Source organism: Macrobrachium nipponense, chromosome 8, assembly GCF_015104395.2.
Source record: "Macrobrachium nipponense isolate FS-2020 chromosome 8, ASM1510439v2, whole genome shotgun sequence".
NCBI lineage: Eukaryota > Metazoa > Arthropoda > Malacostraca > Decapoda > Palaemonidae > Macrobrachium > Macrobrachium nipponense.
Window position 1 is genome coordinate 39,295,031 of NC_087203.1, and position 22,954 is coordinate 39,317,984.

The 22,954-nt window shown below is 36.6% G+C and overlaps 1 protein-coding gene and 1 non-coding gene across 3 annotated transcripts in view; one reads left to right on the plus strand and one right to left on the minus strand.

The window, feature by feature from the left end:
• The window catches only part of LOC135222697 (mucin-2-like), a 140,945-nt gene that overhangs the window by 47,505 nt on the left and 70,486 nt on the right, over window positions 1-22,954 (plus strand). The window lies entirely within an intron of this gene.
• Trnad-guc (transfer RNA aspartic acid (anticodon GUC)) lies at window positions 1,176-1,247 on the minus strand. The gene has a single exon. It is a non-coding gene; the product is annotated as a tRNA-Asp (tRNA).

Here is a 22,954-nt window from a genome sequence, read left to right on the forward strand (position 1 = left end):
ATCTTGAGGTTGGAAAATCACAATAGTTCTGAGAATTTATCACTTCGTGTTCACGTAATCGATAAAATATCGAAGATAACGGTATGGAAAAAAAAAACAGTCAACGTCAGGGAGTCTGTACACATTTCAAAGAATCTGATTTGAAGATTAGTGCACCTATGGAATGATTTATTTAACCTATGGAATGATTTATTTAATAAGGTACATCGCCGTTAAAAACTTGATATTTACAAAGAAAAATGCCTAAATTAATTCAAATAAATTGGAATAAATAAGAGAAAAAATTATAAATAAAAATGTTCACGACACATTCACTCAATTTTTACAAGCTTTATAAAATAATATCGCAGTTTTCAGGCATAAAATTGAATATCTTCAGAAACGTACGAAACAATCTATCCGCGAACCAGAGAGAACCAGAGATGATTTATTTTCGTATACGTTTAGCCTTTGTCAATATAGTCCGTCTATACGTATCCTTGAAATAACAATTTGTGGCCAAGGAATTTCATGAATAACCGGAAACTGACGCGGCCCTAAGTAAGCGTCCGATGATCAGAAGAAAACTGCGAGCCGTGAAGCAATACCGTATGACATCACCACAAGCCAGAACGGGGTGCTGCAAGGAGATGCGCTGGGATAGTCGTTTTTCTTCTCTAAGTTATTCTCGGTCACGTCACATTTCACAGGGAAATATTCGAACCACCAGCCTTCGTTTTCCGAAGGGATCATATAATGTCTTTGATGAGCATTTTAACAAGCTGGGCAGTCAGCTCGAAAAGCCATATAGTACCCATATTCCAAGACTTGAAATCTGTCGTGTCAAGTACACCTGCAATACCTTAACAAAAATCGTTCATTTTTAAAAAGCCAAAGGCACTAGACGTATTTCAAGTGCAATTTACACTTATTAGAAATTTACCCGCATGTATGTACGTACCGAGAAGCAACTTATTTTTATCTATTTATTTTATTTATTTTTTCTTTTTAGCCAGCGAAATTAAGTCATATCATAAGACCTACATAAGAGCACATCATGAGCGGTACTGCTCAATGGAGTCATACAAACCATTTTTGCTCATATTTAGTATATTACTTTGCTCGTTTGAGTCATGAAACTCAACCTTCAGATGTGTTAATGAGCAGCTCGTCAGCCCCCTACAAAATAATTGCGTCTCCCCGACGGGGAATCGAACCCCGGCCTCCCGCGTGACAGGCGGGGATACTCACCACTATACTATCGAGGACTGAAGTGAGAAGAACTATATTGCAAAGTCGTGGTTCATGTGTATGCCAGTCAGTTACCCGCTTGTTTTATTTGAAAGTTACCTGAAGCAAGCATAAGACTATGATGCAAACCGGAGCCAAAATAAACGGACGGGTCACGTTGTTTGGCCTAAGTTAACCCTTACCTGTTGTATGTTGCCAAGTCGAGAACCGGCCTCCAGCCCACCCCCTTTTTCAAGTAGGTCGTGACCCACTCGGTCTGCATACTACCCAGTTAACTTTTAATTATAACGAGCAGGTAACTCCCGTGGGGATGCAATTGCACTGGGCATCTAAATGAAAGAGAAGTAAGCAAAGCATCTTCGCTTTCCCCAGTCCTCGATAGTATAGTGGTGAGTATCCCCGCCTGTCACGCGGGAGGCCGGGGTTCGATTCCCCGTCGGGGAGACGCAATTATTTTGTAGGGGGCTGACGAGCTACTTATGCACTTCCTTCCAAATTAATTCATTGATAGTCACTAAACTGGTGTCGCAACATTTTAACGACAACAGGGAATGGAGAACAGAATTTAGGTCAAAGGCCAAGCGCTGGGACCTGTGAGGTCACTCAGCGCTGAAAAGGAAATTGAGAGTTGAAAGGTTTGAAAGGTGTAACAGGAGGAAGACCTCGCAGCTGCACTGCGAAACAATTGTTAGAAGAGGGTGGAAAGTAAAATGGAAGAGAGACTGTGAACGGAGGTATAGTAAAAGGAATGAAAAATGTTGCAAACAGAGGTCAAAGGAACGATGCAAAACGCATCCGGTGAAATGCTTACAGTAGGCCGCGTGAGGTGCACCGATGGTACTACTCCTTACTCATAAATCAATGTCAGAAAGAGCATGAGTAGTATATATGTCGTGAGAGCCTTCAAAATATCTTTTAAATTCTAGATTCAGGCTGAATAGGATGGCAGTGATTATTTGATCTTTCTCAGGCTGATTAATTTTATGAATTTAGGCAGTCAGACTAAGCACTGCAACTTTCGGTCATTCTGCTCTTCAAGAGACCCACAAAATATATAGGAAATAACGCACAAGATTCTAAGAGTCTGGAAGAATATCCTCAGGCTCACTAAGAAGTAATATTTAGAGGGGTTGGATAGCAAGACTGAAGAAAGGAACCTCAAAATTGGGGGAAGCTAGGGTCCCAAGGGACGCTGCAAACACTTTTCATTACTGCCTACATTGCAACACGTGAGGTGCACTGACGTCACAACCCCCAACGGGATATCTTACTCAGAGCACCCACGGCGCAAGTTAGGAAAAAAATGCTACAGATCAGCCTCTGAATTGGCGACTTACGCGAAGAAGTTCTGACACGCTTAAATTTTGACAAATATTCAACAATACTTGCATCGTAATAGGTCACATTTTACTAAAAATGACAGATGTTGGTAACTATTCGACTTTAACCTGATCTAACTGAAGTAAGGTCGAGAACCCCACTTGATGAATATTTTTCTAAAACATTCACTCCATTCATACAAATGATTGGAATTTAAAATGATAAATACTCAACAAAAAATACACCATGAAATATTTATCCGATTTACACACTATAAATACTATCACAGCTTAAAGATTTGAAATTAAATAAATAAATATTTTTATAAATTCCACTTGTCCTATCCACAACCATCTATACGAGAACCAGCGACAGAGGTATCCTTGATCTATCTCTGGCAATTTATACATTACAGTCCGTCCATACGTGTCCTTGAAATTAAAGGCTTTGTGGCCAAGGAATTTTTTCAAATCACCTACAACTGACGCAGCGGTATATAAGAGTCAGATGACTTTAAGAAAAATACGAGTCGTGACGCAATACCATTCGATATCACCACAAGCTAGAACGGGATGGTGCAAGGTGTAGCGCTGGGAGAATTGTTTTGATACTTTCAATTTATCTGGATGACATCACTTTTCACAGGAAATGTTTGAGCCATAAACAAATGCTTACCTGTTGAATTACACATTTACTTCCAAGTCTCTCGAAATAATGATATGCATTGTCTGTGATAGGCTCTAAGCTTGTAAAGGAATGTCCTCATCAAGGTAGCTATATAGAATAAGACCGTCCTTGGTCCTCACTTCAAGTTAGAAAAATACCTCGTGTCAAGACCACAGACAATATTTTATCCTAATCAGTTCATTTTTGGAAGCCGAAGATCTTGCGGTAATTCAGCCCGCATTTGATATTTCCACCCAATAGAGCTCAAAGGTCGTGAGAAATTTATAAGCATAACTTATATTTTGACCTATTTGTTCATTTACTGCAACAAATAAATAAATTTGTAACAATTATCCCTGAAATTGACTGCTCCTGATGAGTAATATCGGCGCAATACTCGCCAGTTGTAACAGCAGAGAGAAAGCTATTATTAGAAAAATAGAGAAGACTATTTACAAGTTGAATGCAGCTGATGCAGCAATATCTTTCAATAAGACTCATAAGCCATGTCATGAGATCCACGTGTAAAGTCCAAACTGACGCACTCCACGAGCGGTAATGCTCCATGGAGACAGTCAACCTATTTCTGTTCAGAGATTGGAAAGCCTCTTCCCAAAGTTATTATTTAATTAATTATTCCGCCAAAACTCTCTCTCTCTTTTTTTTTTTTATAATGAGGTCCTTACTAGAGTACACACCTTCATACATCATATAATGACTGCTTTTTAACAACAGATACATACTTTGATATTCTGTACATATAGTATTAAGACTTGCATTACTTTCCTATACTTGCTTGAGGCAACTTTAGATGTAACAAAAACAGCTGGCGCAAGTTAGGATACAATGCATTGGCATCTAAATAGAAAACAAGAGACCACAATATTATCTTTGCTATCAATCCTCGATAGTATAGTGGTGAGTATCCCCGCCTGTCACGCGGGAGGCCGGGGTTCGATTCCCCGTCGGGGAGACACATTTATATTGAATGGGACTGACGAGCTACTTATGAACTATACTACAAACGTATAATTGTATGAAATGGTGTTTTAACATCCATGAAAACCTTGTTTGAGGATTAATAATGCAGTGCATATGCTCTATCATTCTCGGAACAGCCAAACAAGGAACCACGTAAAGAAATTCTGTATCGGACACCATAAGACGTCAATTCTGCTGAAAATCAAGATGTTAATAACTGCCTTCATTTTAATAAATATTTTACCAAATATAAATTATTTACAGTTTGCAAGACTTGGGTCGCAATTGCTAACGTTTCATTTATACGTACTTAACTTTTTAGATAATTATCATAGTAACACTGGTTAGAATGTAATGGAATATGAACTTTTCTCGCTTCAATTAGCCAAAACTTGACCCGCCTACATTGTTCGCTCAAACTGGTCATCGCCATTAAAATTAAATAATTTGAACTAGAGTAGGCACTTTCCAATAACTTTTCATTAACCATTCATTAATTCATACAAATGATTTAGGCATAAAATGAAGACAATAATTCATAAATTTGTAAAAAATACTGACTCAACTGACATATGGTATATAAATGTAATTGCAGCTTAAAGCCATATATATATATATATATATATATATATATATATATATATATATATATATATATATATATATATATATATATATATAGATATATATGTATATATATATATATATATATATATATATATATATATATATATATATATATATATATATATATATATATATATATACACGTATACATACGTAATTAGTTATATATATATATATATATATATATATATATATATATATATATATATATATATATATATATATATATATATATATATATATATATATATATATATATATATATATATATATATATATATATATACATATATGTATATATATATATATATATATATATATATATATATATATATATATATATATATATACATATATGTATATATATATATATATATATATATATATATATATATATATACGAATTATATAATTATATGTGTATATATATATATATATATATATATATATATATATATATATATATATATATATATATATATATATCTAATAAAATAAACATAACAAACATAAACTCCATTTGTCCTAAATGTAATAATCTATACAAGAACCTGCTAAAAAAAAATGAATTACTTCCTTGTCCCTCGGGATTTTATAAATTATAGTCCATCTATACTTATTTGAAAATAAAGGCACTGTGGGCTAAGGAATTTTTTTAAATAAGGGGAAATTAAAGCACAGCTGCATAAGCATCAGATGATCATAGGAAAATCTCGAGCCGTGATGCAATACCGCATATCATCACGGGATGCCGCAAGGTGGTGTGACAGTTGTTTTTCTTCTTTAAATTCTTGTAAGTCATGTCACTTTTCACAAGGATATTTCGAAGCACAAACAAATGCTTCGCATATACAATTACACTTTACTTTCCACCTTTTTCCCAATTGATGATACTTAATAAAGACAACTTCAAAAAGAAAAAAAAATTACCCGAGGCACATGAGTTGCAATGCATTGCTTCAGAGTGAAACAGAACCAGGGGCCAATTTCTACCATTAACAGTCCTCGATAGTATAGTGGTGAGTATCCCCGCCTGTCACGCGGGAGGCCGGGGTTCGATTCCCCGTCGGGGAGGTACAATTATATTGATGGGTACTGCCAAGCTACCAATGAACTTTCTACTGCAATCGCAGTTGTTATGTACTGACGACCTACCTATGATCTTTCTACTGCAACGTATTATATTGATGGGGATTTGACGAACTCCCTATGAACTTTCTACTGCAACCTTATTAGATTGATGGAGATTGACGAGCTACCCATGAACTTTCTACTGCAACCGTATTATCTTGACGAGCTAACCATGAACTTTCTACTGCAACCGTATTATCTTGATGAGCTAACCATGAACTTTCTACTGCAACCATATTATATTTATGGGGATTGACGAGCAAACCATGAACTTTCTACTGCAACCGTATTATCTTGACGAGCTAACCATGAACTTTCTACTGCAACTGTATTATCTTGACGAGCTAACCATGAACTTTCTACTGCAACCGTATTATCTTGATGAGCTAACCATGAACTTTCTACTGCAACTGTATTATCTTGACGAGCTAACCATGAACTTTCTACTGCAACTGTATTATCTTGACGAGCTAACCATGAACTTTCTACTGCAATCATATTATATTTATGGGGATTGACGAGCTAACCATGAACTTTCTACTGCAACTGTATTATCTTGACGAGCTAACCATGAACTTTCTACTGCAACCGTATTATCTTGACGAGCTAACCATGAACTTTCTACTGCAACTGTATTATCTTGATGAGCTAACCATGAACTTTCTACTGCAACCGTATTATCTTGACGAGCTAACCATGAACTTTCTACTGCAACCGTATTATCTTGACGAGCTAACCATGAACTTTCTACTGCAACCATATTACCTTGACGAGCTAACCATGAACTTTCTACTGCAACCATATTACCTTGATGAGCTAACATGAAACTTTCTACTGCAACCATATTACCTTGACGAGCTAACCATGAACTTTCTACTGCAACCATATTACCTTGACGAGCTAACCATGAACTTTCTACTGCAACCATATTACCTTGATGAGCTAACCATGAACTTTCTACTGCAACCATATTACCTTGACGAGCTAACCATGAGCTTTCTACTGCAACCGTATTACCTTGATGAGCTAACCATGAACTTTCTACTGCAACCATATTATATTTATGGGGATTGACGAGCTAACCATGAACTTTCTACTGCAACCGTATTATATTTATGGGGATTGACGAGCTAACCATGAACTTTCTACTGCAACCGTATTATATTTATGGGGATTGACGAGCTAACCATGAACTTTCTACTGCAACCATATTATATTTATGGGGATTGAGGAGCTAACCATGAACTTTCTACTGCAACCATATTATATTTATGGGGATTGAGGAGCTAACCATGAACTTTCTACTGCAACCATATTATATTTATGGGGATTGACGAGCTAACCATGAACTTTCTACTGCAACCATATTATATTTATGGGGATTGACGAGCTAACCATGAACTTTCTACTGCAACCATATTATATTTATGGGGATTGACGAGCTAACCATGAATTTTCTACTGCAACTGTATTATCTTGACGAGCTACCCATGAACTTCCTAATGCAACCGTATTATATTGGCGGGGATTGACGCTACCAATGAACTTTCTACTGTAACCGTATTATATTAATAAGGATTGACGAGCTACCCATGAACTTTCAACAACAACCGAATAACCTAGTTTTAGAATTAATATGGCAGTGAGTGTCATATATATCTCTCGGTGCTGCCACGTCAGAACTCAGTCAAAACTCCTACAGCGTTGACGTACGAATTAACAAACTCAAAATGCCTTCAAATTTACACAAATCTTCATTCATTTTTGGAGGGCATTGTGGTTATTGCATGCATATACAGTAAACATAAGTTGAAATTTTGTTGAAAATGAATATGCTGACAACTGTGTTCATTTCAACTTAACATAATCAAACCTAAATTAACCTACCTATTCTGACTCGGCATGATTTGGATCGCAATGCTGAACATTGGTAAACAACCTTGTTAATTTAGATGTAGCTAGCTATCTTAAATTTTCAGACAGTCATGATAGTTTTAAACGTAATATGAACTATCCTTACTCCATTTCGCCCAAATCTTGTCCTATCTGAACTGTGGAAAGTCCTAACCCAAATCAGAGATGACAGAAGTTTCAAGGAGTAAGTATATCTTAGTTCAATCAGACCAATGATCTGTTTAATAACTCTCCTAGGGCTGGCTTGAAAGATTGTATCTTTATTTACGTGGCAAAGAATTAACTGGTTATTTAGCAACGGGACCTACTGCTTATTGTGGGATCAGAACCACATTATATCGAGAAATGAATTTCTAATCACCAGAAATAAATTCCTCTGGTTCCACATTGGAGGCAGCGAACTCGGGCTACCATGATAAGCGAGTGCGTCCACTCATCCAATGACGAACAATAAGTAATCTTGCTCTTTTAGTTTGTTTGTTTTTTATGGTGTTTTAACGTTCTTTTTAATTATGTTGACACTAAAATGGGTGACCTTTTCAGGAAAACTATTTGGGCTGCTGTTGATAGAATACTGTCTATAATTGATATGCATGCACAAGAGATGTACCATCAACTAACCCAATTGGTTAGCATTGTTCAAGCAAAATAATTCAAACCAATACTGACATTGGTTTGAATTACCAATATATGAACTGGTCTTACGTTATTTTCCCAAAATCTTGACCTACCTATACTCCATGTGTAATCTTGTCATGTATGAGGTGTATTACAACTATATATACTATGTTCTTTTATACATTTATGTTCATTTTCAGTATTCTTATTATTAATATATCATTATCTACGGTAAGGCCAATGAATTATTACTACAGCCATGTATATGTGTATTACTCTGATTACTATTATTCAAGTTCGAGCGCGTAAATCTCGTATAAGGATTAGTCTATTTATCCTACGTGGTTGAACAAGTGAATGATATGTTCACTACACCTCATATGGCATATACTTTATTATTGAGTCCAATCCTAATGACAGGAGTTTTTTCCATTACGACACTTAACCCTTTTAGGTGCTCTGTGCTAACATATTATACTACAACAAGATAGGTGTAGTCCATTACTGGCCTCACATGAGGTTAAATTCTAATGAAATGCAACCAAGCAACACATTTTCATTCCTAACCAGTCCTCGATAGTATAGTGGTGAGTATCCCCGCCTGTCACGCGGGAGGCCGGGGTTCGATTCCCCGTCGGGGAGGTACAATTATATTGATGGGCACTGCAAAGCTACCAATGAACTTTCTACTGCAATCGCATTTACTATCCTACTGACGAGCTACCTATGATCTTTCTACTGCAACTTATTATATTGATGGGGATTTGACGAACACCCCATGAACTTTCTACTGCAACTTTATTACATTGATGGGGATTGACGAGCTACCCATGAACTTCCTAATGCAACCGTATTATATTGGCGTGGATTGACGCTACCCATGAACTTTCCACAACAACCGAATAACCTAGTTTTAGAATTAATATGGCAGTGAGTGTCATATATATCTCTCGGTGCTGCCACGTCAGAACTCAGTCAAAACTCCTACAGCGTTGACATACGAATTAGCAAACTCAAAATGCCTTCAAATTTACACAAATCTTCATTCATTTTTCAAAGGCATTGTGGTTATTGTATGCATATACAATAAATAAGTTGAAATTTTGTTGAAAATGAATATGCTGACAACTGTGTTCATTTTAACTTAACATAATCAAACCTAAATTAACCTACCTATTCTGACTCGGCATGATTTGGACCGCACTTGCTGAACGTTGGTAAATAACCTCGTTAATTTAGATGTAGCAATCTTGAATTTTCTGACAGTCATGATAGAAACAATAGTTTTAAACGTAATATGAACTATCCTTACTCCATTTCGCCCAAAACTTGACCTATCTGAACTGTGGAAAGTCCTAACCCAAATCAGAGATGACAGAAGTTTCAAGGATCTGATTAATAACTCTCCTATAGGGCTGGCTCGAAAGATTGGATCTTTATTTACGTGGCAAAGAATTAACTGGTTATTTAGCAACGGGACCTACTGCTTATTGTGGGATCAGAACCACATTATATCGAGAAATGAATTTCTAATCACCAGAAATAAATTCCTCTGGTTCCACATTGGAGGCAGCGAACTCGGGCTACCAAGATAAGCGAGTGCGTCCACTCATCCAATGACGAACAATAAGTAATCTTGCTCTTTTTGTTTGTTTGTTTTTTATGGTGTTTTTACGCTCTTTTTAGTTATGTTGACACTAAAATGGGTGACCTTTTCAGGAAAACTATTTGGGCTGCTGTTGATAGAATATTGTCTATAATTGATATGCATGCACAAGAGATGTACCATCAACTAACCCAATTGGTTAGCATTGTTCAAGCAAAATAATTCAAACCAATACTGACATTGGTTTGAATTACCAATATATGAACTGGTCTTACGTTATTTTCCCAAAATCTTGACCTACCTATACTCCATGTGTAATCTTGTCATGTATGAGGTGTATTACAACTATATATACTATGTTCTTTTATACATTTATGTTCATTTTCAGTATTCTTATTATTAATATATCGTTATCTACGGTAAGGCCAATGCATTATTACTACAGCCATGTATATGTGTATTACTCTGATTACTATTATTCAAGTTCGAGCGCGTGTATCTCGTATAAGGATTAGTCTATTTATCCTACGTGGTTGAACAAGTGAATGATATGTTCACTACACCTCATATGGCATATACTTTATTATTGAGTCCAATCCTAATGACAGGAGTTTTTTCCATTACGACACTTAACCCTTTTAGGTGCTCTGTGCTAACATATTATACTACAACAAGATAGGTGTAGTCCATTACTGGCCTCACATGAGGTTAAATTCTAATGAAATGCAACCAAGCAACACATTTTCATTCCTAACCAGTCCTCGATAGTATAGTGGTGAGTATCCCCGCCTGTCACGCGGGAGGCCGGGGTTTGATTCCCCGTCGGGGAGGTACAATTATATTGATGGGCACTGCAAAGCTACTAATAAACTTTCTACTGCAATCGCATTTACTATGTACTGACGAGCTACCTATGATCTTTCTACTGCAACCTTATTAGATTGATGGGGATTGACGAGCTACCCATGAACTTTCTACTGTAACCGTATTATATTAATGGGGGATTGATAAGCTACCATGAACTTTCTACTGCAACCGTATTATATTTATGGGGATTGACGAGCTAACCATGAACTTTCTACTGCAACCGTATTATATTTATGGGGAGTGACGAGCTAACCATGAACTTTCTACTGCAACCATATTATAATTATGGGGATTGACGAGCTAACCATGAACTTTCTACGCAACCATATTATATTTATGGGGATTGACGAACTCCCTATGAACTTTCTACTGCAACCGTATTATATTAATGGGGGATTGATGAGGTACCCATGAACTTCCTAATGCAACCATATTATATTGGCGGGGATTGACGCTACCAATGAACTTTCTACTGTAACCGTATTATATTAATGGGGATTGACGAGCTACCCATGAACTTTCCACAACAACCGAATAACCTACTATGAGATTCAGGGCCTCTGTAACACGGTTTTTACGCAATAACTTTTTATCTATGCATTTCATAGATATAACGCTTATTCAGAATACACATTATATCTACACACAAATTTTGACTGTATTCTGCATTACGTAGGTTGAATAAATTTGGTACTTACAATGTAAAAGTGACTCTTTTTGAAGAAAGGCCAACTTACTCAGAGAAAAGGTTTCGAACGCACTCGTTACGTAACTTATGACAGCATTTCTTCCCTCTTTCTCGATGGATGATTGGCTATACGTAACAAAGGCTATACCTCTGGCAACAATGACAAACAAATTTAAATACAAGCAAAGCAGCACACCTTTATGAATTCTGAACCTCTCCACTGATAATTGTCATAATGAACAAACCAACAAAATATGTTAATAAATACAAAAACACTTCGATTATTAGTCTAACTCCCAAAATAAGTTTCCTAAGAAATTACAGTCTGGTTTATAGGTCACAATCAGATTGACAAGAAGTAGGGAATAGATAGTAATTTTTCAAAAACAGTAGTAGACAAGCTTGTTTTGATAACTGCTATATCCAATGTCATGCAATTTTTATTTGTTGGCTATCTACCTATTTACTGAAAAAAATAGCCGGTATTATATTTTGACTTTAAACCTTCACCAATAATTATCGTCAGAATGATAACTTCATGAGGCTCCACCCACTTTGGCCTCGTTATAATTCAGGATATCCTGAATTATAACGAGGCCAAAGTGGGTGGGGAGCCTCATGGGCATTGTGGATTAGAAAATTTAACTTCTGGCCATAAAAACTCATTTCTCGAGTAGTTGTAAGAAGTGCTAAATGATCCTCAAGGATCCCAGCAGTTGGCCTAAACGTTCAATTCATGTATATACTGCTATACTGTTGCGGCACTACTGCTACAGTAGTATTACTACGCTAGCACAGATACCCCACCCACATCTATGAATCGTTCCGCCATTCATAAGTCTTTGGGTTTCAGAGCCGATGGAACAAGGTGAATGGGTTTCTGTCTGGTGGATGGCGGCGCAACATTTCGTAAACAGGTGTTTACTTTGCTTACGTAATGAATGTTTTTCGACTCTTGGCTCGTAATCATTGGCCATGGCGTCGGTAGATAATTTTTACTCTATAAAAATCAAAACTATCGAGTTTAGGTTATTGATGATGCTGACAAAATTTGTGTGTGGTTGTAAAATATACATATGTCAACTTTCAGCTACATCCGATGCTTTGACAAGGAGCAAAGTCCAAAAAACCGTGTTACAGAGGCCCTGAATCTCATAGTAGTTTTAGAATTAATATGGCAGTGAGTGTCATATATATCTCTCGGTGCTGCCACGTCAGAACTCAGTCAAACTCATACAGCGTTACATACGAATTAACAAACTCAAAATGCCTGCAAATTTACACAAATCTTCATTCATTTTTGGAGGGCATTGTGGTTATTGTATGAATATACAGTAAATAAGTTGAAATTTTGTTGAAAATGAATATGCTGACAACTGTGTTCATTTTAACTTAACATAATCAAACCTAAATTAACCTACCCATTCTGACTCGGCATGATTTGGATCGCAATTGCTGAACATTGGTAAACAACCTCGTTAATTTAGATGTAGCAATCTTGAATTTTCTGATAGTCATGATAGAAACAATAGTTTTAAACGTAATATGGACTATCCTTACTCCATTTCACCCAAATCTTGTCCTATCTGAACTGAGGAAAGCCCTAACCCAAATCAGAGATGACAGAAGTTTCAAGGATCTGATTAACTCTCCTACGGCTGGCTCGAAAGATTGGATCTTTATTTACGTGGCAAAGAATCAACTAGTTATTTAGCAACGGGACCTACTGCTTATTGTGGGATCAGAACCACATTATATCGAGAAATTAATTTCTAATCACCAGAAATAAATTCCTCTGGTTCCACATTGGAGGCAGCGAACTCGGGCTACCATGATAAGCGAGTGCGTACACTCATCCAATGAGGAAAAATAAGTAATCTTGCTCTTTTTGTTTGTTTGTTTGTTTTTATGGTGTTTTTACGCTCTTTTTAGTTATGTTAACACTAAAATGGGTAACCTTTTCAGGAAAACTAGTTTGGCTACTGTTGATAGAATATTGTCTATAATTTGATATGCATGCACAAGAGATGTGCCATCAACTAACTCAATTGGTTAGCATTGTTCAAGCAATATAATTGATTTTCGGTTAATTCAATACTGACATTGGTTTTGAATACTAATATATCAACCGGTCTTACATTATTTTCCCAAAATCTTGACCTACCTATACTCCATGTGTAATCTCGTCACGTATGAGGTGTATTACAACTATTCATACTATGTTCTTTTATACATTTATGTTCATTTTCAGTATTCTTATTATTAATATATCATTATCTACGGTAAGGCCAATGCATTATTACTACAGCCGTGTATATGTGTATTACTCTGATTACTATTATTCAAGTTCGAGCGCGTGTATCTCGTATAAGAATTAGTCTATTTATCCTACGTGGTTGAACAAGTGAATGATATGTTCACTACACCCCATATGGCATATACTTTATTACTGAGTCCAATCCTAATGACAGGAGTTTATTCCCATTACGACACTCAACCCTTTTGGGTGCTCTGTACTAACATATTATGCTACAACAAGATAGGTGCAGTCCATTACTGGCTTCACATGAGGTTAAATTCCAATGAAATGCAACCAAGCAACACATTACCATTCCTTACCAGTCCTCGATAGTATAGTGGTGAGTATCCCCGCCTGTCACGCGGGAGGCCGGGGTTCGATTCCCCGTCGGGGAGGTACAATTATATTGATGGATACTGCAAAGCAACCAATGAACTTTCTACTGCAATCGCATTTACTATGTACTGACGAGCTACCTATGATCTTTCTACTGCAACTTATTATATTGATGGGGATTTGACGAACACCCCATGAACTTTCTACTGCAACCTTATTACATTGATGGGGATTGACGAGCTACTCATGAACTTTCTACTGCAACCATATTATATTAATGGGGAATTAATGAGCTACCATGAACTTTCTACTGCAACCGTATCATATTAATGGGGGATTGATGAACTACCCATGAACCTTCTACTGCAGTCATATTATATTTATGGGGATTGACGAGCTACCCATGAACTTCCTAATGCAACTGTATTATATTGGCGGGGATTGACGCTACCAATGAACTTTCTACTGTAACTGTATTATATTAATGGGGATTGACGAGCTACCCATGAACTTTCAACAACAACCGAATAACCTAGTTTTAGAATTAATATGGCAGTGAGTGTCATATATATCTTTCGGTGCTGCCACGTCAGAACTCAGTCAAAACTCCTACAGCGTTGACATACGAATTAACACACTCAAAATGCCTTCAAATTTACACAAATCTTCATTCATTTTTGGAGGGCATTGTGGTTATTGTATGAATATACAGTAAATAAGTTGAAATTTTGTTGAAAATGAATATGCTGACAACTGCGTTCGTTTTAACATAGCATAATCAGACCTAAATTAACCTACCTATTCTGACTCGGCATGATTTGGATCGCAATTGCTGAAAATTGGTAAATAACCTCGTTAATTTAGATGTAGCTATATTCAATTTTTAGACAGTCATGATAGAAACAGTAGTTTTAAACGTAATATGAACTATCCTTCCCCTATTTCGCCCGAAACTTGTCCTATCTGAACTGTGGAAAGTCCTAACCCAAATTAGAGACGACAGAACTTTCAAGGAGTAGGTATATCTTAGTTTAATCAGACCACTGATCTGTTTAATAGCTCTCCTAGGGCTGGCCCGTAAGATTGGATCTTTATTTACGTGGCTATGAATCAGTTGGTTACTTAGCAACGGGACCTACTGCTTATTGTGGGATCAGAACCACATTATATCGAGAAATGAATTTCTGATCACCAGAAATAAATTCCTCTGTTTCCACATTGGAGGCAGCGAACTCGGGCTACCATGATAAGCGAGTGCGTCCCCTCATCCACTGTTGACTGTTGACACTAAAATGGGTGAACTTATCAGGAAAACTGCTTAGGCCTATGTTGATAGAATATTGTCTATAATTGATCATTTTAATTTAACATAATCAAACCTAAATTAACCTACCTATTCTGACTCGGCATGATTTGGATCGCAATTGCTGAACAATGGTAAATAACCTCGTTAATTTAGATGTAGCTATCTTCAATTTTCAGACAGTCATGATAGAAACAATAGTTTTAAACGTAATATGAACTATCCTTCCTCCATTTCGCCCAAATCTTGTCCTATCTGAACTGTGGAAAGTCCTAACCCAAATCAGAGACGACAGAACTTTCAAGGAGTAAGTATATCTTGGTTCAATCAGACCACTGATCTGTTTAATAGCTCTCCTAGGGCTGGCCGAAGGATTGGATCTTTATTTACGTGGCTAGGAATCAATTGGTTACTTGGCAACGGGACCTACTGCTTATTGTGGGATCAGAACCATATTATATCGAGAAATGAATTTCTAATCACCAGAAATAAATTCCTCTGTTTCCACATTGGAGGCAGCGAACTCGGGCTACCATGATAAGCGAGTGCATCCACTCATCCAATGAGGAAAAATAAGTAATCTTGCTCTTTTTGTTTGTTTGTTTGTTTTTATGGTGTTTATACGCTCTTTTTAGTTATGTTGACACTAAAATGGGTGACCTTTTCAGGAAAACTATTTGGGCTGCCGTTGATAGAATATTGTCTATAATTGATATGCATGCACAAGAGATGTACCATCAACTAACCCAATTGGTTAGCATTGTTCAAGCAAAATAATTCAAACCAATACTGACATTGGTTTGAATTACCAATATATGAACTGGTCTTATGTTATTTTCCCAAAATCTTGACCTACCTATACTCCATGTGTAATCTCGTCATGTATGAGGTGTATTACAACTATTTATACTATGTTCTTTTATACATTTATGTTCATTTTCAGTATTATTATTAATATATCATTATCTACGGTAAGGCCAATGCATTATTACTACAGCCATGTATATGTGTATTACTCTGATTACTATTATTCAAGTTCGAGCGCGTGTATTTCGTATAAGGATTAGTCTATTTATCCTACGTGGTTGAACAAGTGAATGATATGTTCACTACACCTCATATGGCATATACTTTATTATTGAGTCCAATCCTAATGACAGGAGTTTTTTCCATTACGACACTTAACCCTTTTAGGTGTTATGTACTAACATATGCTACAACAAGATAGGTGTAGTCCATTACTGGCCTCACATGAGGTTAAATTCCAATGAAATACAACCAAGCAACACATTACCATTCCTTACCAGTCCTCGATAGTATAGTGGTGAGTATCCCCGCCTGTCACGCGGGAGGCCGGGGTTCGATTCCCCGTCGGGGAGGTACAATTATATTGATGGGCACTGCAAAGCTACCAATGAACTTTCTACTGCAATCGAATTTACTATGTACTGACGAGCTACCTATGATCTTTCTACTGCAACTTATTATATTGATGGGGATTTGACGAACACCCCATGAACTTTCTACTGCAACTTTATTACATTGATGGGGATTGACGAGCTACTCATGAACTTTCTACTGCAACCATATTATATTAGTGGGGAATTAATGAGCTACCCATGAACCTTCTACTGCAGGCATATTATATTTATGGGGATTGACAAGCTACCCATGAACTTCCTAATGCAACCGTATTATATTGGCGGGGATTGACACTACCAATGAACTTTCTACTGTAACCGTATTATATTAATGGGGATTGACGAGCTACCCATGAACTTTCCACAACAACCGAATAACCTAGTTTTAGAATTAATATGGCACTGAGTGTCATATATATCTCTCGGTGCTGCCACGTCAGAACTCAGTCAAAACTCCTACAGCGTTGACATACGAATTAACAAACTCAAAATGCCTTCAAATTTACACAAATCTTCATTCATTTTTGGAGGGCATTGTGGTTATTGCATGCATATACAGTAAACATAAGTTGAAATTTTGTTGAAAATGAATATGCTGACAACTGTGTTCATTTCAACTTAACATAATCAAATCTAAATTAACCTACCTATTCTGACTCGGCATGATTTGGATCGCAATTGCTGAACATTGGTAAATAACCTCGTTAATTTAGATGTAGCTATCTTCAATTTTCAGACAGTCATGATAGAAACAGTAGTTTTAAACGTAATATGAACCATCCTTCCTCCATTTCGCCCAAATCTTATCCTATCTGAACTGTGGAAAGTCCTAACGCAAATTAGAGATGACAGATGTTTCAAGGAGTAAGTATATCTTAGTTCAATCAAACCACTGATCTGATAAATAACTCTCCTAGGGCTGGCCCGAAGAATTAGATCTTTATTTACGTGGCTAGGAATCAACTGGTTACTTAGCAACGGGACCTAATGCTTATTGTAGGATCAGAACCACATTATATCGAGAAATGAATTTCTAATCACCAGAAATAAACTCCTCTGGTTCCACATTGGCGGCAGCGAACTCGGGCTACCATGATAAGCGAGTGAGTTCACTCATCCAATGAGGAACAATAAGTAATCTTGCTCTTTTTGTTTGTTTGTTTGTTTTTATGGTGTTTTTATGCTCTTCTTAGTTATGTTGACACTAAAATGGGTGACCTTTTCAGGAAAACTATTTGGGCTACTGTTGATAGAATATTGTCTATAATTGATATGCATGCACAAGAGATGTGCCATCAACTAACTCAATTGGTTAGCATTGTTCAAGCAATATAATTGATTTTCGGTTAATTTTAATACTGACATTGGTTTGAATTACCAATATATGAACTGGTCTTATATTATTTTCCTAAAATCTTGACCTACCTTTACTCCATGTGTAATCTCGTAATGTATGAGGTGTATAACAATTATTCATACTGTGTGCTTTTAGACATGTTGTATGTTCATTTCCAGTATCATTCTTGTCAGTATATCATTTCTACGGAAAGGCCAATGCATTACTATTACTACAGCCATCTACATGTGTATTACTCTGATCACTATTATTCAAGTTCGAGCGCATGTATCTCGTATAACGATTAGTCTATTTATCCTACATGGTTAGCAAATGAATGCCATTAAATCACATCTCATATGGTATATACTTTATTAATGAGTCCAATCCTAATGACAAGAGTTTTTTCCATTAGGACACTCAACCCTTTTGGGTGCTTTGTATTACCATATTATGCAACACCCCATACAACAAGATAGGTGTGGTCCATTACTGGCCTCACATGAGGTTAAATTCCAATGAAATGCAACCAAGCAACACATTACCATTCCTTACCAGTCCTCGATAGTATAGTGGTGAGTATCCCCGCCTGTCACGCGGGAGGCCGGGGTTCGATTCCCCGTCGGGGAGGTACAATTATATTGATGGATACTGCAAAGCTACCAATGAACTTGCTACTGCAATCGCATTTACTATGTACTGACGAGCTACCTATGATCTTTCTACTGCAACGTATTATATTGATGGGGATTTGACGAACATCCCATGAACTTTCTACTGCAACCTTATTACATTGATGGGGATTGACGAGCTACTCATGAACTTTCCACTGCAACCGTATTATATTAATGGGGGATTGATGAGCTACCCATGAAGCTTCTACTGCAGTCATATTATATTTATGCGGATTGACGAGCTACCCATGAACTTCCCAATGCAACTGTATTATATTGGCGGGGATTGACGCTACCAATGAACTTTCTACTGTAACCGTATTATATTAATGGGGATTGACGAGCTACCCATGAACTTTCCACAACAACCGAATAACCTAGTTTTAGAATTAATATGGCAGTGAGTGTCATATATATCTCTCGATGCTGCCACGTCAGAACTCAGTCAAAACTCCTACAGCGTTGACATACGAATTAACAAACTCAAAATGCCTTCAAATTTACACAAATCTTCATTCATTTTTGGATGGCATTGTGCTTATTGTATGCATATACAGTAAATAAGTTGAAATTTTGTTGAAAATTAATATGCTGACAACTGTGATCATTTTAATTTAACATAATCAAACCTAAATTAACCTACCTATTCTGACTCGGCATGATTTGGATCGCAATTGCTGAACAATGGTAAATAACCTCGTTAATTTAGATGTAGCTATTTTCAATTTTCAGAAAGCCATGATAGAAACAATAGTTTTAAACGTAATATGAACTGTCCTTCCTCCATTTCGCCCAAATCTTATCCTATCTGAACTGTGGAAAATCCTAACGCAAATTAGAGATGACAGAAGTTTCAAGGATAAGTATATCTTAGTTCAATCAGACCACTGATCTGTTTAATAACTCTCCTAGGGCTGGCTCGAAGGATTGGATCTTTATTTACGTGGCAAGGAATCAACTGGTTACTTAGCAACGGGACTTACTGCTTATTGTGGGATCAGAACCACATTATATCGAGAAATTAATTTCTGATCACCAGAAATAAATTCCTCTGGTTCCACATTGGAGGCAGCTAACTCGGGCTACCATGATAAGCGAGTGCGTCCCCTCATCCACTGTTGACACTAAAATGGGTGAACTTATCAGGAAAACTGCTTAGGCCGCTGTTGATAGAATATTGTCTATAACTGATATGCATGCACAAGAGATGTGCCATCAACTAACCCAATTGGTTAGCATTGTTCAAGCAATATAATTGATTTTCCGTTAATTTCAATACTAACATTGGTTTGAATGACCAATATGTGAACTGGTCTTATATTATTTTCCCAAAATCTTGACCTACCTATACTCCATGTGTAATCTCATCATGTATAAGGTATATTACAACTATTCATACTGTGTGCTTTTAGACATGTATGTTCATTTCCAGTATAATTCTTGTCAATATATCATTATCTACGGTAAGATCACTGCATTATTACTACAGCCATGTACTATATGTATATTACTCTGATTACTATTATTCAAGTTCGAGCGCATGTATTTCGTATAAGGATTAGTCTATTTATCCTACGTGGTTGAACAAGTGAATGATATGTTCACTACACCTCATATGGCATATACTTTATTATTGAGTCCAATCCTAATGACAGGAGTTTTTTTCCATTACGACACTCGACCCTTTTGGGTGTTCTTTACTAACATATTATGCTACAACAAGGTAGGTGTAGTCCATTACTGGCCTCAAATGAGGTTAAATTCCAATGAAATACAACCAAGCAACACATTTTCATTCCTTACCAGTCCTCGATAGTATAGTGGTGAGTATCCCCGCCTGTCACGCGGGAGGCCGGGGTTCGATTCCCCGTCGGGGAGGTACAATTATATTGATGGATACTGCAAAGCTACCAATGAACTTTCTACTGCAATCGCATTTACTATATACTGACGAGCTACCTATGATCTTTCTACTGCAACGTATTATATTGATGGGGATTTGACGAACTCTCTATGAACTTTCTACTGCAACCGTATTATATTAATGGGGGATTGATGAGCTACTCATGAACTTTCTACTGCAGTCATATTATATTTATGGGGATTGACGAGCTACCCATGAACTTTCTACTGCAACCGTATTATATTAATGGGGGATTGATGAGCTACTCAAGAACTTTATACTGCAACCGTATTATATTTATGGGGATTGACGAGCTAACCATGAACTTTCGACTGCAACCATATTATATTTATGGGGATTAACGAGCTACCCATGAACTTTATACTGCAACCGTATTATATTTATGGGGATTGACGAGCTAACCATGAACTTTACACTGCAACCGTATTATATTTATGGGGATTGCCGAGCTAACCATGAACTTTCGACTGCAACCGTATTATATTTATGGGGATTGACGAGCTAACCATGAACTTTCGACTGCAACCGTATTATATTTATGGGGATTGACGAGCTAACCATGAACTTTCTACTGCAACCGTATTATATTTATGAGGGGATTGACGAGCTAACCATGACTTTCGACCTGCAACCATCCATATATTTATGGGGATTGACAAGCTAACCATGAACTTTCTATTGCAACCATATATTAATGGGGACCGACGAGCTACCCATGAACTTCCTAATGCAACCGTATTATATTAATGGGGATTGACGAGCTACCCATGAACTTTCCACAACAACCGAATAACCTAGTTTTAGAATTAATATGGCAGTGAGTGTCATATATATCTCTCGATGCTGCCACGTCAGAACTCAGTCAAAACTCCTACAGCGTTGACATACGAATTAACAAACTCAAAATGCCTTCAAAGTTACACAAATCTTCATTCATTTTTGGAGGGCATTGTGGTTATTGTATGGATATACAGTAAATAAGTTGAAATTTTGTTGAAAATGAATATGCTGACAACTGTGATCATTTTAATTTAACATAATCAAACCTAAATTAACCTACCTATTCTGACTCGGCATGATTTGGATCGCAATTACTGAACATTGGTAAACAACCTCGTTAATTTAGATGTAGCTATCTTGAATTTTCAGACAGTCATGATAGTTTTAAACGTAATATGAACTATCCTTCCTCCATTTCGCTCAAATCTTGTCCTATCTGAACTGTGGAAAGTCCTAACCCAAATCAGAGATGACAGAAGTTTCAACGAGTAAGAATATCTTAGTTCAATCAGACCACTGATCTGTTTAATATCTCTCCTAGGGCTGGCTTGAAAGATTGGATCTTTATTTACGTGGGAAAGAATCAACTGGTTATTTAGCAACGGGACCTACTGCTTATTGTGGGATCAGAACCACATTATATCGAGAAATGAATTTCTAATCATCAGAAATAAATTCCTCTGGTTCCACATTGGAGGCAGCAAACTCGGGCTACCATGATAGGCGAGTACGTCCACTCATCCAATGAGGAACAATAAGTAATCTTGCTCTTTTTGTTTGTTTGTTTGTTTTCATGGTGTTTTTACGCTCTTTTTAATTATGTTGACACTAAAATGGGTGACCTTTTCAGGAAAACTATTTGGGCTGCTGTTGATAGAATATTGTCTATAATTGATATGCATGCACAAGAGATGTGCCATCAACTAACCCAATTGGTTAGCATTGTTCAAGCAATATAATTGATTTTCGGTTAATTTCAATACTGACATTGGTTTGAATTACCAATATATGAACTGGTCTTACATTATTTTCCCAAAATCTTGACCTACCTATACTCCATGTGTAATCTCGTCATGTATGAGGTGTATAACAATTATTCATACTGTGTGATTTTAGACATGTTGTATGTTCATTTCCAGTATCATTCTTGTATATTATTTCTACGGAAAGGCCAATGCATTATTACTACAGCCATGAACATGTGTATTACTCTGATCACTATTATTCAAGTTC